Source organism: Sciurus vulgaris (genome assembly GCF_902686455.1).
Source record: "Sciurus vulgaris genome assembly, chromosome: 6".
Taxonomy (NCBI): domain Eukaryota; kingdom Metazoa; phylum Chordata; class Mammalia; order Rodentia; family Sciuridae; genus Sciurus; species Sciurus vulgaris.
Window position 1 is genome coordinate 56500807 of NC_136466.1, and position 17792 is coordinate 56518598.

The 17792-nt window shown below is 38.1% G+C and overlaps 1 pseudogene across 1 annotated transcript; it reads left to right on the plus strand.

The window, feature by feature from the left end:
* Positions 1–1698: 1698 nt before the first annotated feature.
* On the plus strand, positions 1699–3713 carry LOC306664959 (actin, cytoplasmic 2-like; annotated as a pseudogene). Its single transcript has one exon. The product of its transcript is annotated as an actin, cytoplasmic 2-like (transcript).
* Positions 3714–17792: the final 14079 nt, after the last annotated feature.

Here is a 17792-nt window from a genome sequence, read left to right on the forward strand (position 1 = left end):
ATAATTGTGAATCAAAGCTTAATTGGCTGCTGCAAAATGAGTTTTTAATTGTAGTATTGCCCCTGATAATGCTAGAGTTCACCAAGGTTAACAGAGTGACCTCACACACATTTCTATTGGAGGGGTAGAATTTTTTTCCTTTGTACCATGTCACCTTGAATATTCAAACTAAATTGTTCTGTTTCCCATGAAAATACTTCTCAGGAACCAATTTTCATACTAACTCTTAATCTCACACAAGAAATGTAAAGTATCACTTTTTTTTCTACAACCAAAATGAATTATTTATTGTAGTAAGAATGGCTTCTGAATCACAATACTCATCAATACCCACTGAAAAATTAACATCTTCCAAGGTAATTTACAAACTTAAAGAAAATATCACAAAGGATGCTTCAAAACATCAGCCTTGAGATTACATAATTCTAAATCAAAATAACTGGCCAAAGACAAATCCAGATTTCCCAAAGTGGGGAAGAGCGTGTTTGTACAGGGGGGTTGTGAACCATCAGTGCCTGAAGCCACTTGTTCAATCTAAACAAATTTCCCTTCAGAAAGAACAAAGGAGACATGGTACAAATAACTGCTCGAACCATGTGCCTCAAATGCAGACACACATGTATACTCTATTTTCTGATGGCAAAATAAGATTGAGAGAAATATGACATTACCACACATCCAAATCAAAATCCAAGTATTTTCAATTTCAATGCTATCACCCATCTCTTTAACAAAAGATTTCAAATGAAAATGTGGCCTCTGCTTGGAAACTAACACCACTGTCTTTACCTCATCTAAAGCTCTTCCTGCAAATGAGTTTCAACTGTGATCCCAGTGCAATGTTTAAGGAAGAGTGTTTAATTCAATTATTTGAAGTTCAAATTCCTTCGGTTCCTTTACATGTGCGTGTATTTCATATGCAGTCAAATCATAGAAACAGATGTAGGTATACAAAACATGACTCAGTTCCTATGACAGTTTCCCTTTGGGGGGAATGCAAAAAACCTTGGGCTTGTTTAACAAGAATGAGCTGGATCCTGAAATAAACGTTACTTGTAGGAGAGTTGTCATTAAAATTCTACTCCAGAGGTTTGATTTGCATGAGACCAGACTACATTTATTAACTGTTCGTGTATCTGTGCTGAATCAATGTCACTTCATCAGCAGTTTATCTTTCCTGCTCACACTAAAATGGGCTCAACTTCTAATTGAGAAATAAGGGTATTGCTCACTCAACATGTCCCCCTGCCACCTGCTTTGTTTGCTCCAGTTCTTGGTTGAAGAGGGAAATCAGTCAAGTCTTGCACAGCATTTCTAAGGTTGAACAAACCCTTTGTAATCTCTCTCTTGAAAATGCTATCTATGAAAGTATCTGACATTTCTTCCATTGGAGATAAATGACGGAAGAGTCAGTAGACTTACTAGAGATAAAAGTAATAACAACAGCTGGCACTTGAGCAATTATGAACTTCCAGATTGTAAACTAAGTGCTGCCCAAGCACTTAAAAATATCTTTTAACCTTCAAGCAGTACGATGAAGCAGCTACTGTTACTAACCCCGCATTCACAGGTGAGGAAATCAAAGCTTAACAGGGTCATTTATCTTGCCCAGTATTAGAAACTCCATGCTGGTCAAGTCAAGATTTTATTTCTGAAGTCCATACTCTTAGTCACACAATTCTCAGGAGCTGAATAATCAGTTTTCTACAATTATGCAGACAACCAAAATACAATCAGAATTCCTCCCTTAGTGACACTGTTGAAATGGAAACCTCCAAAGCAACATTGCCTCATTGGGACAAAAATCATTCAGAGGTGACATCAAAATGTATTGATCTCAGTCACTTGCTGCCACAGGCCCATGCTCGGTTGGTGTACTCCCTGCCGCTCTGACATGTGACTTGCCCCCATCAAAATGGAAGAGGAAATCACCAGGCTCCTTATTGACAATAGCTCTGCCATGTGCAGAGCTGGCTTTGCTGGTGATGATTCCCCCTGAGTCTGTGTTCCCCTCCATCTCAGGCACCCCTGCCACCAGGATGTGATGGTGGACATGGGCCAAAAGGACTCCTACGTGGGTGACTAGGTCCAGAGGAAGCACAGCATCCTGACCCTGAAGCACCCCAGCAAGCACAGCATTGTCACTAACTGGGACAACATGGAGAAGATTTGGCACCATACCTTCTATAATGAACTGTACATAACCTGAAGGAGCACCCATTGCTGCTGATGGAGGCCCCTCTGAACAGGGCCAACAGAAAGAAGATGACTCAGCTCATGGTTGAGACCTTCAACACACCAACCATATATGTGACCTTCCAGATCATGCTGTCCCTGTACACCTCTGGGTGCACCGATGGCATTGTCATGGACTCTGGTCATGGGGTCACCCACACTGTGCCCATATATAAGGGCTACATCCTTCCCCACACCATCCTGCGTCTGGACCTGCAGGTTGGGACCTGACACATTACCTCATGAAGATCCTGACAGAGTGCAGCTACAACTTCACCACCATCACCGCCTAGCCGGAGACTGTGCATGACATCAAGAGGCGGTGCTATGTTGCCCTGGACTTTGAGCAGGAGATGGCCACTGCTGCATCCTCTTCCTACCTGGAGAAGAGTGAGGCACTGCCTGATAGACAGGTGATCACCACTGGCAAAGAGCAGTTCCGGTGTTGAAAGGCACTCTTCCAACCCTCTTTCCTGGGCATGGGATCCTCTGGCATCCATGAGACCACCTTCAACTCCATCATGAAGTGTGATGCTAATACCTGCAAGGACTTCTATGACAACACTGTGCTATCCAGGGGTACCACCATGTTACAAGGCATTGCTGAGCAGATGCAGAAGTAGATCACAGTCCTGGCCCCCACACCATGAAGATCAAGATTACTGCTCACCCCGAGGAAAAGTACTCAGTGGAGATTGGCGGCTCCATCCTGGCCTCACTGTCTGCCTTCCAGTAGATGTGGATCAACAAGCAGGAGTCCGACGAGTTGGGTCCCTCCATCATCAACCACAAATGCTTCTAGATGGACTGAGCAGGTGCCAGGCATCTGCTGCATAAGCTGATTCTGAAGGACAAATTTGCCCTGGCAAATGTATACACCTCATTCTAGCCTCATGAAACTAGAATAAGCCTTTGAAAAGAAATTTGCCCTTGAAGCTTGTATCTGATGTCAGCACTGGATCCAAGAGCTTGTTGCTGATTTTGACCTTGTACTCAAGCTAGCTGTTCCCTTGGTATATGTTTGATGCCCTGTGCATATCTTTGATTTAAGCCCTTAATCCATGTGGCTCAGTCACCTGTGAGAGCATACATACAGGAGAGAAGTCTGTGGTTTAGCGAATCTGAGACCACAGCAGTGATCTGTGCAGGTATTCATGTGTCCACTGACAGACTGTTCCAGGATTGCTCCAGCTGGCAAGAGTTCCTGGACCAGTTGTCACTTCTTGCTGGTCTAACAGGATAGGACAGTCCGAGACTTAGGACCCAGTTTAAGTTCTTACCAATGTTTTCCCACCTGACCACCCCTGGTTATTACTTGCCTTGAGTTGGAAACAGTTTGTGTTTATACTGTAAATTTGTTCATTTTAATTTATGTAAGGTTTTTTGTACTCAATTGTTTACAAGTGACAATTTTTTAGTTTTCTACTGTTATGTGAAAACATTAAGCCCTAGCAACACTTCACTGAGTAAGGAAAAATAAAGTGCTACAGTACAAAATAAATAAATAACACAGTTTATCTCACAAGAGCCCATGAAAGGAACTGAGTACCCCACACCCACGCCAATAACATCCTAGGCATTTATGTCACAGGCACTACCTGCTCAGGACCTTGACCTCTAACCACAAAGGAGGCAAATTTAGAGAAAACCAGAGAGATGTATTCTACATCTCCATTTGTGTACAGAATTTTTACTGTGGACACTAGAAACATAGTTAGGATTTGGTGATAATACTGTAAGCCAGCAATAACAATGGAAATGAAGTATTCCCAAAATTATTGTTAAGCATATTGACCACCTGTGCAATTTTACAAATAGTGCTAAACACACACATCTTACCATACACACAGATATACCTATGTACATTAACACCAAGCTAAGGGAGAGCATCATCATTACAGACCAACCAACATGCAAATGGAGGGCATCTGTTGTATGTGGCTAAGGTCCCAGTTCCACCCACGCTCTGTTGGAATACAAGCAAGGCATTTGTGTACCTTATACTTCTCTAAGAAGGATTTTAAGATTCAAACACTGTTAGCTCTGTCCTTTGTCAGAATGTTGAGGATTCCTTTTTACAAATACAGAATATGGCAGTCATTTAAATTGCTAAAAGCTGTGTCCTGCTAAAGCATACCTGTTAAAACAAAAATCCAGATTAAGAGAACCTTTATGTAATTAAGAGATAATTGGGTGCCTCAATCAGAAACAGTCTACAAATAATATATTGTACAATGAAGACTATTGCTTCCTGATGTATTGTCCAAGCCTCGCCAATTCAATCAAATATTTACTGAGTGCCTACTATGAGCAAGGCACAAGAATAGATTCTAGGGGATGCAAGATGACTATGACATGTCCCCTATTCTGAAGGCAATTACTAACCAGGAGAAAGCCCATCTAGGAAATACTACTGGACTTGCTCTTCAAACTGAGCTGAATTATTCACTAATCCATCCAAATTTGAGAAATAAGATTTCCAAATTATTTCATCTCATTTGCTGTTCACTGAACTGTCAGAGAAGGTATGTTTTGAAAGTGTTTTTTTTTTAATTATTATTATTTTGACCTGAAATCTCTGAACTCTAAATTAGTTTCCAAGATATTCTAAATAAGCCTTTTGTATTCCATGCAGTTGTGTTTCACTTCTGCCTACAGATAAGTCACTAATACATTTCCCTCTTTCTCTTGGGACTAATATTTGAGCTACTTTGGACTGGAAAAAGGACTTATTTGAATATTTGGATCCGTTTTAGGCACTGATTAAAGAGTATTTTCATGTGCAGCCAAAACAAGAGCCTAATGAGTGTTCAACTAGCTGTGGTTGGAGGAAGACCTTCCATCTGCCCTATGCCTGCTGTGTGTTAAGTTTCTCCTTTATCCCAGTGCCACACTCCTCCTCCTCTTTCGTGCCCCAAAATATGGAACACATGCCTTTTTTCTTTTCCCTTACAAATGCTATGTTTTAATCCATTTTCTGTTTTTATAGCAGAATCTCACAGATGAGGCAATATATAACGAACAGAAATCTATTTGACTCATGGTACTGGAGGGTAGTTAAGTCCAAGATTGAGGGATCACATCTGGTCAGGGTCTTTCTACTGTGTCATAACATGGTGACAGGGATCACAAAAAAGTGTGTAAGATGAAGAGAGAGCCAAGTTCCTTTTATGACTAACCCACTCCAGTAGTATCTAATTCACTCCCAAAGTAAGAGCCTTCATCCACTTGGGGGCAGTACTCCCATGACCCATTTGCGTCTCAAAATTCCCACCTCTCTGCGCTGTTTTACAATGGCAATTAAATTTCAGTATGAGTTTTGGAGGAGACCTTCAAATCATAACATGCTATGAGGTGGATTTAAAGAAAAGGTAGCCTACCATCCTTCTCCTTTCCCAAATTCTAAATAACTCTTCATTCCAGCCTGTGTCAGTTATTGTAAACACCTTTTACCTGCTGCCTTGCCTCTGGCTTTTGCCTCTGAAAGTCACCATATATCACCACCTGATTTATGTTTTACCAACAATAAATTCAGCCTCCAGTTACTCATCATTGCTGACAGAATAAAATACCAAACTTATGGCCTGCAAGGCCCTCCACTTCAAGGACCCTGGGGAACCAAGTGTCAGTAGTAACCCCCATCTGGGTCACTGTGACAACTGTAAACATGCCCACACATTTCCAAACATACCTACAGAGACAGCATCTCCCCAGGGAGGCACAGCCAAAGCTCCATATCATTCTGTAACGATGCACATGAACAAGTCTGTTGTGGGCAAAGGCTGTCTGTTTCTAATCTTGTCTATCCTTTTCTGGGATGTATCTCACTAATGAAAGTGATGAGACTTAATCCAAGTTAAATACAAAATTTTTCGCAAGGCATATAAAACAAGACATATAAGCCTGGAAGAGTTTAAAAATTCAGGATGACACAGGTTTTCCCAACTTGCTAAATGTCATGTGGAGGAAGATTTTCACATGAAATATGCATTACTGGTCCCATTTCACTGAAACCAACCTAGGAGTCATCATTCTATAAATAGAAGTAGAGTAATCTCTGGTTCTTCCTTCCCCAAACTTTCCAAATCTGTTTGATATTCTTTCCTATTCTGCTTATATCTTAAGATATTGCTAAAGCTTGAAGACACTTTAGGTTAGGTGTGTTAAAATTAATATTTCCTAGAAAGCAATGCACTACGAAGCTCCTCAAGTGTAAGCGCTATTTTGATTATATTTATAGCTTTGTTTTCTAACCTATTGTCTCACAATTATTATAATAAGATCAGGATGGGGAAAGCAAGATATAGAAGGCAGGGTTTTAGCTTTAATCTGTCACACAGAGATTAGTTGGTTAAGGTCTTACCTCCAGATCATAGGTAAGAATGAATTTTCTCAACTGATGAGGAGAGAATACCACTTACTTCACAGGATATCATTGTGAGAATCATTATGTTATTTATAAATGATTAGACACTAAAATTAGTTATTGCTCCTATGTATGAGCTTATCAGAAAGCTGAACCACAGAACAAACACCTTGTTAATTGCAAAAAGACATTGTCAAAACCTAAAAATCATATTATCCAACTGAAATAATTCCTGTAGTCTACATCCTTATAACAGAAGGGTAAAGCAGGACATGCTAAATTAAATTTGGTTTATATTCTACCCATTGAATTTCTTAAATTCAATAACAAATTGAACCTGAAACTCTGCCTTTAAAACTATGGTTTATATATCAAAGTAATTTGTGTGAGACTAACCACTCCCCAATTGAGAATAACCATAAAAGGTGGAAAAAATACATAACAGATTATTTAACATCCACAGAGATCAAATAAGACAGGATCTGAAGGTCTGAATCCCAGCAAACAAGGGTGCACACTGGGAATAAACTTGAGTTTAGCCCTCACGTGTTCCCTTACAAGCATTTTCTGATTCCCTGCATAAGAGTCAAGCCAAACTTAAGGGAGTAGCCTAGAAGTTGTAGCAGTCTCAGTGAAAATTATTACTGAATTTGAGATTCCATTAATGAAATTAATGTCAGGTTAAAGATAGAAAATAAGACAACAGATAGGCTGGATAAGTCTGAAGAAATGTTCAGATTGAACCAAACAGAAAAATGAATTGAAAATACAGAAAATACATAAGAGACACAAAATTAGATGTTCTAATACACATATGATTGGAATCACAGGGGAAGACAATGAAACAAGCAATAGTTGAAGGCACAAATTACCAATACAAGCAATTAAATGGGAGGTACTACTACAGATCTCACAGATGTTTGAAGAGAGTGTTATGAACAATGTTTATGCATTAAAGACCCAATGTGGTCAATATGTAATTTTTCCTCAAATTGATCTGAAGATTCAATTCAATCTCAATCAAAATCCCAGGAAGCATGTGGTGGAAATTTAATAAGATGTTCTAAAATGTGTAGAAACAAAGGTCCAAGAATATCAAAGACAACTTTGAAGAACAATGTTGGAGGACTTTTACTGTGAAATATAAAAGCTAAAATTGCAGTAACTCAAATAGTGTACTGATATAAGGATAAACAACATATCAACAGCTAAGTCCAGAAACATATGCATATGTGTATGGTCACAAAGCATCATTGTGTTAAAATCAAGTTTGAATGGTATTTTAAATAAAACATGTTGTATCATTAGATACCTATAGGGCAAAAAGTTACTGTTGATCTTTACCTTATATCATACAAAGAAAAAACTCCAGTTAGACCATGAATATGAATACAGAAGATAAATAAAGCCTCTAAAAGATAACACAGGAAAGTACATTTGAGATCTTAGCAGAAACAGACTTCCTATATTGGACACAAAGTTAACCATAAAGAACAACGTTGAAAAATTGGACTTTATTGCAATTTTAAAAGTCTGTATGTCAAAAAATACAATTATGGCCAGGCATGGTGGTGTATGCCAGTAATCCCAGCAACTCAGGAGGCTAAGACAAGATCTCAAGTCCAAAGTCAGCCTCAGCAACTTAGCGATACCCTATCTCAAAAGTGGAGAGAGAGAAAAAAAGGGACTGGGGATGTGGCTCAGTGGTTAAGCATCCCCGAGTTCAATCTCCAGTACCAAAAGACAAAAAGATGCAATTATGTGAGTAAAAAGAACCTAGAGTGGGGAAAAATTGTGATATTTCTAAAGAACTCACTTCCAGTATAAACTTTGCACATTAATAAAAATATTAATACTGAAAAATTGAACAAAAAAATCCTGAACAGATATTTTACCAAAAAGCATAACCAGATTGCTTAATAGTACATGGAAATGATGTCCAGCATCATTCATCATGAAGATAATGAGATACCACTCAATAATAATTAGAAAGTTCAAAAATTAAGGGGCTTTGAGAGAGGGATGGTTTCCAATGACCAGTGTTAGTTCTTAACATTCAGTGTTTGTAAAAATTTAAATTTGTTGTAACACTATTGGTAGAAGTTGGTACAACCACTTTAGAATACATTGTCAGTTTCTGCCAAAACTCATCACATACATCTCTAAGCTAGCAATTCTACCCTTGTCTATAAATATAAACGCATATAAATATGTGCACAAAAAGCATATGAGTTTTCATGCAGATTTATGTATAATTTCCCCCAAACCAAAGAAAGGATGAACTATCGTAGAGTTTTTCCAACAGAAACTATCTGGAGTCAGCAAACATGATCTGTGGATCAAAGTCAATTATGCTTCTTCACATATAATCTACAGCTGCATTTTGGCTGCAATGGTTAATTTTAATAAACCATTGAATTGAATTGAATTTCAATGGTTAATTTCAATAAAGACCAAATAGCCTACAAGGCTGAAAATGTTTACTATCTGAATACTTACTGAAAAAGTTTGTCTACTATACCACACTAAAAAAGGGCACAACTGGATGAATTCTCCATACATAATATATAACAGAGGAAAGAAAGACACAAACACATGTTAATGATTCATCTTAAAGTTTAACCACAGGCAAAATCACTTCATAGTGATAGAAGTTAGAATACCCATTACACTTGCGTGAACCAACCTATAGATAGCAATGTATACCTGTTTATTCACTATACCCTTGACCATACCATTTAAAATAGGGATGAACCTCAGGTACATTTTAAAACATCTCTGGATTATTTATACCTAATGCAATGTAAATGTTATGTGAATAGTTATTATACTATATTGTTCAGGAAATGATAAAAATCCATACATATTCAGTTCAAAAAATAAATAAGGATGAAGTAGAAGCACAGAGAAGTGCCCATGCCTTACTTTACCTGACTCCACCACACCAAGTCATGGCTAATCTGAAAGTATCAGATCATCAGATCCAGGGTTGAAAAGAAAAAAGGAAAATTTATCACTCCATAGCTGTGGTGTGATTTTGATGAAAATCACAAATCTCCTATAGGTTTCAGCTTTCTTGATATTTAAACAGGAAAAATGAACAATGTAAACCTAATTATGTTTTTAATGTCAACTAAAAAGAATATGTCCACCCAAAATCCACCTCCTCATTCAGATGAGTGAATGGAATTGCCTGAAGCACAGAAGAGTATTGATTTTGGAACAATAATTAAAATCTAATGGAGTTAATCAGTTTCCCATAGAACTATAAATTTCATCCAAAGACATGATAAATGGTTGAATAAGAATATCTGGCTGCTCATCCACTCAATTTTTAAAAAATTCAGATTTCATTTTTTGACAGTGTTATTTAACTGAGAAATATTCACACTATCTGAAGTGCTGGACATTTTAATCTAAGAAGGGGAGGGAGAAGAGAAGCATTTTGCTTCTTTATGGGGGTCAAATTATACATCAAAGTATGAAGTTCCTTTGCCAGATACATTTCATAAAGTTAAACGGTTCTTTGAAGATTATGCTGACAATAGAGTCTTCAGACTGGTATAATATAGTCTACGACCTCACTAATAAGGATAATAATGTATCATCAAAAATGCTGTTAATTGAAAACTGTAAGTCTAATTAACCAGGGATGTGACCATGCATAACATATTATTAATAGAATGAAAAGATTGCATTATACCAACTGCTACCCAGGAAAAAAAAAAAAAAAAAAGAAAGAAAAAAAAAAAAAACTACAAGGACAGTCTAGCAGTTCAAAGACTCTTCACATCCATTTTGGCAAAAGTTACTGATGATATTTTCTTTTCATTAAACTATAGACTTCAGAGCAAAATAACTTAAAACCAAAAGAAGAAAGTAAAGCCAGATTTAAAAGACAGGTCACAGGGCAGCTGCTAGCTATCCAGTCTATAAAGTGCCCTTAAACACGGTTGGAAGATATCGGAAATATGGTGCCAATTAACTCATGTTTCCACATGAAACTTTTTACATAATGGACGAAATGTAAATCGGTTCCACTCCCAATGAATTAGACAGTTCTCTCTAATGAAAAATATAAATACCCTGTCCTAGTGCCCTTTCCATTGAATATTTTGGTGATGTGTACAAACAGAGTCAGAACTGGGGTCACTACAGTTCCTCACAGCCAAATCTGGAAACAGCCAGCTGATCATCAGCTGAAGTCAGGCAGTTATAACTGAGTAAAAGTATCAACATTGGAAGAACAGATGGTATGAGACAGTCTACAGGGGGAAACGGGTTTATTTTATCATCTGAATGTTAAATTCCATGCTTTCTAAGTTGACTGTATAGCAAAGACTAAAAATCTAAGTGCACTGTAAGAAAATGGAATGTATTTTTACCAACATTAAAAGTATCAAGATAGCATATTGAAAGCATATTACTCACCTCCGCCTTCCAGCAACTAGCACTTAAAATTATAAGCTAAATATAATGGATATAAATGTATGTAAAAACTTATAATTGAAGACAAGAAAACATTCTCCATGAATTAGGAACAGAAAGGAACTCAGGGGGAGTTCCTTTAAGTCTCATGGCTCAAAGCAATTTGGGTCTGCTATGGGATATCAAGCCTAGGGCCTTGGTGGTCTGATGGGTTTTGTCGCTGAACCTACTCCACACAAGTGAGATGGCTTAAAAGCCAGGTTTCTCAATTAAAGCTATGATCCAGGTATGAGCTACTTGCCCAGAAACATTTCTGCCCATATATCCACCGCTGTGGCTGGGAATAAAGCTGAAACTCCTCCACGGCACAGGACTCAGGCCTGTCCCATGGAGAAAATTGAACCCACATTCACACAAGCTGCACAAAGCAGTTTCTATGCATGGTGGCCGGGATGGAAGGGTCTGGACACTTACTGTTCACTGACATAAATGAATTTTGATTCTATTACAATAAGTGAAATTTTAAAAAGGATGGGCAAAAGTTTTAAGAGACAAACCAAAACACTAATCCAAAGGTAATTCTGTTTCCTTTATTCTCTATCATTTGGTAATATAACCATCTGAGAGGTGGTGTTTTTCTTTTTTTTTTTTTTTTTATTGTTTTTGGGTTTTTTTTGCTTCAGATAAGGTAAAAATGGACCCACATACCCACATTTATTGAGAATAGACAAAGAAGGTCTGGCTCACAATCAAGAGACACCTTCAAAGGGCAACATTCTAACCCACTTTTCACTCGAACCCAGGGCAGAAGGAAAGGGTAGGGACAAGCTGTGATAAACATGGCCTCAAGTGAGGCATGTTTGTACCAGAGCTTTCTGTCCTATAGTATCAAAATTAAATCAAAAGCTGGGAACATTTTTGGAAAAGAAATTTCTATGGAAACTCTGAAGTCATTACCTATGTAAATCCCAGTATGGGTATACATAAGTCTTACAAGGTTATCATCAGCCCCAAGAAACTGTTACGTCCACTTGCTTCCACAAGGAAAATGTATGGGACCAGTTAGGGAACTTCAATTCTTTCAACAGAGATCTGACCAAAAATCTGAATCCAGTTGTTTAATCTATTTTGTTCAGCTAATGACAGTTTACTTCAGGCAAAAGAAAACGCTTGCCTATTAAGGTTAAATAGATCACTTAATGAGATGAAAGTTTAAATAAGTGTGTTTAAAAATGTAAATGTGGAATTATGGTTTATAAAATAAAGAATAAAGAACAGACTTCTATTAGAGACCATTTTATTCATTGAAATTTAAGCATTTAATAAATGATATTGTGGGCACAACCAAGGAGAAAGTCCCTGAAGTGAAAGGTGGAATTGAGGAAATTTTCCAAGGCATATCATGAGGAGATAAAGAGATAAACAAATGCAAGATATATAAAGACACATCTATCATTGGTAACCTAAACACAACAAGAGGAGGGGGGGGAAAATATTCAGGGGAGATAATTACAGAGAATTACATATAGCTAAGACATGAGACCTCTGGTTGAAAATCCTACTGAGTGCCAGGAATGATAAAGTTTTAGAAATCCATACCCAGGCAAATTGTTAATAAAACAAAACTAAATAAACCAAGTGAAATTTCAAAAAGCTTCCAAAAAGAAAAGGCGTCATCACCCAGGGAATGACAAGCAGATCCACAGTAGACATCTTACAATGTCAACATCAGAAAAACTATCAATAGCAGAAGTTGACAAAGTTATTTAAAAACTATTTAAAAAATCATATAGGAAAAACTATGAGCCAAATGTATTATTAAAGTGATGATAAAAATAACATCTTCAAATCAGCACTCAAAAAATATATCATCTGTACACCTTCTTGGAAGTTGCTACTCTCAGCAAAAAGATTTACAAGTAGAAACAGGAAGTGACTAAGAAATTAATAAAATATTGGCAAACTTTAGTGTGTTGATTTTTTTTTAATTAACAGCAACATTATATAATTTTTATGTTGTAACTTAAGTTTCATACATGGTTGTATAATGTAGGCATCCTGTGGAATGCATCTATAGCTCTTCATTTTTTTCAGCAGGGGCTAGATGTATTTAATAATTTTAGAGTTTAAGGAGAAAAATAGTAATATTTGACTAATTAGAATTTTAAAATAAATGATGTAAAGAGAAAAAATTCATACTGATATTTTTTTCATACTGGAAAAAAAAGTATATTCTGACATGAAATCTGGGGAGGAGGAAAGCCACACACACACACACACATACTTGGTTGATGCACGTGGGTGTCTCCTACTTGTATCAAGTGTGCCTTCTGGTTATGAGCAATTTCACAGGCATGATTGAAAAGCAATTCTGAATAATTTAAATGTCAGACTTAACCTTTTATTTTGAATATATGGAAAAATTTTATGCAATTTTAATCAAGTATAATTTGCTAATATTCATAGTAAAAAGTATCAGGTACTCTTGATTTATCCCTGGCTAGTAGTACGTTCCTCCTGGTTTCATTTGATTCCTTTGATACACCTAAATACCAAAAAGTACATGAAAAAAACAATTCTCTTTTACTTGACAGTTGAGTTTTCTCATTTAGTGTGGTAAGCCAAGACTGGTTTTTGGTAAAGCCCCCTTTAAAAGTTATGTATAACTAATTTGTATATTATATTGCAGTCATAGAAAAGAAAAATCTTGAACTTGGAGGAGGCTCAAGATGGCAGAAGTGAGCTAGGCAGCTATCCCGGATCTCCTTCCAGCACAGAGGAGACACTGAAGGAAAAGCAAAATTGAGAGGTGAGTGATGAAATAAATACACAAAGACTCAATATTACAAGGTCTGAGACCTGAAGAGACTGGAAGATAGGATACCAGAGTAGAAAACAGTGCCCTAAACTCCCTCCCACCCAAAAATGTGAATAAGGGGGAAGGGGCATCAGAGAGTGGAGGAGTTGACAATCTATCAACCTCACCAACTTAAAAACAGAAAGACAGACAAAACTTTAAGTGCAACAGTAACAGAAAGCTCCTTTAAAAACAGCTAAAACCACATCATGAAAAGAAAGCTGAGGGAGGAGCCACAGCCATCCTGGGGAGCCATCAGCTGACCAGTCACCTTCTTAAATCAGCACAGCATCTTTCCACTCCCAGACAGCTGCAAACTCAACCAGATGGAAGTCTCCTATAACGGAGCCTCTTAAAAATCTACCCAGATAGAACTTCTAGAAGAATAACTACTAGTCCTAAATTGTCCTCCCTCTCTCCTCTCACAGCAAACTAGGGGGACAAAGCAGGCTGGAGAGGACTGGTACCAGGGACGTGCAGCAAGCCCCACACAGCGTCTGTAGCATGGGCAGGGGTGAAAGCCCTGTGCAGCCTCTGCTCGCTCACTTGACAGAGGCAACAAAGCAGCAGCCTTGGCACTGAACAAAGGAAGAGAGATTCACCAGGTCCCCAACCACTGACTCTGTGGGGGGACACCATCGGAAAACTAGGGTCAGTCCTCGGGATCCGGATTACAGGGCTAGGATCCAAGGGCCTACCAGAAGGAAGCTGCCTGAATATGCAGGGGCATAGAGACCAAGCAAGAAATTCTCTGAGGCTACACAGCAGACAGGGACTGAAACCAGCATGATCATAACTGGCAAGTGACATAGCAGTGTTTAAAATACTTGCAGGTTCTTGCATCAGTAATCAATACACACCATTCACAACCTGGGGGAGTGAAAACTAGGGTCCAGATGAACCACTGTAGTTCACTACCATATCTCAGAGAGCTGTCAGCTGGAGGAGTACTTCTGCACCACAGATCAACTGCAAAAAACCCACTACCACTATTCACATGCCCATAGTCAGTCACCAGGACCTTTACTACTGTGAAAAGGAACCAACAGCAGGGAACAGATACACAGAAATCACAGGAACACTCCAGAGCCTATAACCTGAACTACTACACAAAATAGAAACACTGCACCAACCAAGCTTTCAGCCGCGGGCCCTAGAACTGACAAACCATGGTTGCTGGTAGGATGATCATAAGTAGGAAACTGGCCCCTATCCCTCAGCAACTCAGGAAAGATACACAACCTAAGCCTGATGGAATATCTGCTAAAAGTCCAAACCCAAATTAAATCCAAAACAAGAGTCAACAAACATTATCTTCACCCAGACACAGGCTCCTAAGAAAAGAAACTCATATAGTAGTCCTTCACTTAAAAGAAGTAGTCAACCATACTGATAGATAGGTAGACATACAAACAATACGTAAAAGGGGAAAACCATCCCAAATAACCCAAAATGCCTCAACAGTCTTCATTGACACCACAGTTGAGGAAATGTCAGAAGGATTTTAGAAAGTTAATAAACTGTTCTATGAACTAAAAGATGGTGTAAGGAATGAAATCAGAAAATACAAGAAGTGAAAAATCATCTCAATAAAGAGATTCTGAAAAAGAATCAAATGGAAATCCTCAAAATGAAGGAATAAATCAAATTTAAAAGTCAATGGAAAACATCACCAATAGACCAGACCACTTAGAAGATAGATTTTCAGGCCTTGAAGACAAAGTATAAAATATTGAAAATATTTGCAGGAAAATGGATGAAATTGGAGAATATCATGCTATGTGAGATAAGCCAATCTCAAAAAACCAAAGGACGAATGATCTCGCTGATAAGCAGATGATGACACATAATGGAGGGTGGGAGGGGGGCAAGAATGGAGGAAGGAGGGACTGTATAGAGGGGAAAGAGGGGTGGGAGGGGTGGGGGGAGGAAAAAAATAACAGAATGAATCAAAAACTATTACCCTCTGTAAATGTATGATTACACAAATGGTATGCTTCTACTTCATGTACAAACAGTGAAACAAGATGTATCCCATTTGCTTACAGTAAAAATAAATTGAAAAAATAAAAATAAACTCATTTGAGTTTGAAAGCATGTTCTCTGTCATATTAAAATTATAGTGCCTGGGTCTTGGTTCCTATGGCCATTCCCTAATGAAAGGGGCCAGCTCTTGGGAGAACTGGCTCATTCTTGCAGGGCTGGGCAGAAGGCATAGCTGCCTCTCTGCTTATGAAGGGCCAGATCCTGATTCAACCCACAGCAAGGTGAAAAGATCAGGGGTCAAAATGGGTTTCATACACTTAACTTGTGACATTTTTGTAGCACAGCCTTGCTCACCATGAATGGCTTAGCACTCTACCATCTGCCCACAGCAGGCAAAAGCATCTAATGCAAGTGTGCTGTGCTCTGAGGTGTTGGAGAACCTCACGTAATGGATTGAAGCCTCTGGAAAGTGAAAAGCAGAGTGGTCTACTGGGACCACGTCATTGGTTCTGCAGGATGCGGATCTCTTCTGCACCATTATTGTCAAAAAATTATAACTTGAGTCACTGTAGTCAGGGACTGTCTGTAAGCAAGATGAGCCAGAGCATCTTTCTGTAATGCACTGGCACACCCCCACCCACCACACACACAATGATGGGATCCATCAAAGGGAGACTGGTCAGAGCTGGAGCAATTGGAGCACCAGAATGAACAAGTATCAGGTCATAACCTGGAGTAGGAAATAAAGATCCGTGCATCTGTATTATTGTGCACTAATGATTGATAGGTAAACTCAGATGAAAAAGAGATGAATCCAGGTGAACATACACACCATGCCCTCAAGCAGGTGGGGCTTACGCCCCCTCCTGGCAGGTGAGCTGTCCATCTGGGTTTCCTTCTGCAGAGCATGGCTAGAGAACTGAGAAAACCCTAACCTGTCAGAGATGTAACAAACGACACCCCACAGGTGACTGGGGTCAACACTGGCAGCCTAAGTCAGTTAATAATAATATATCAGAATTGGTTCATTAACTGTAACAAGGTTGCCATGCCAATATGTTAATAATAGGGGAGACTGATGTGGGCTACATGGTACTTCTCCTTACTATCTTCTGATTTTTTTCTCTTAATATAAAATTGAATCTGACATTATTGCCTTATGTATATATGTGATGGTGTGATTCTACATCATGTACAACCAGAAAAATGAGAAATTATGCTCCATTTAAGTATGATGTGTCAAAATGCAATTTACTGTCTTGAAAAATAATTAGAACAAATTTAAAAAGTTTATTTTACTGCTTGCCTAACATGCCTGAGGTACTGGGTTCAATCCTCAGTACTGTGAACAAATGAAAAAAATTAAGTTTTTGATAAAAAATAAATTAAATAAATAAAGTTGACCATAGAGAAAAGATGTTAAAAGACCATGAATAGAATGTTCAAGAAATATGGGATAATTTCAAATGGCCAAATTTAAGATTATTGAAATAGATGAAGGCTCTAAAATGCAAATTAAAGGAATATACCATCTTTTCAATGCAATATCAGAAATTTTACAAACCTTAAGAATGAAATGGAAATTCAAATACAGGAGGCATATAGGACTCCAAATATACAAAATCACAACAGATCCACTTCAAAATATTTTTATGAAAATGCCTAACATACAGAGTAATAATAAAATTTTAAAATCTGCCAGAGAAAAATGGCTGGTCACATTTAGAAATAAACCAATCTGGATCTCAACTGATTTCTCAACCCAGACCCTAAAAGGGAGGAGGGCTTGGAATAAATATACCAAGCTCTAAGGGCGGGGGGGGGGGGGGGAATGATGCTAACCAAGAATACTATACCCAGCAAAATTAAGTTTCAGAATTGAAATAACAGTCTTCCATGATAAACAAAAACTAGAATAAT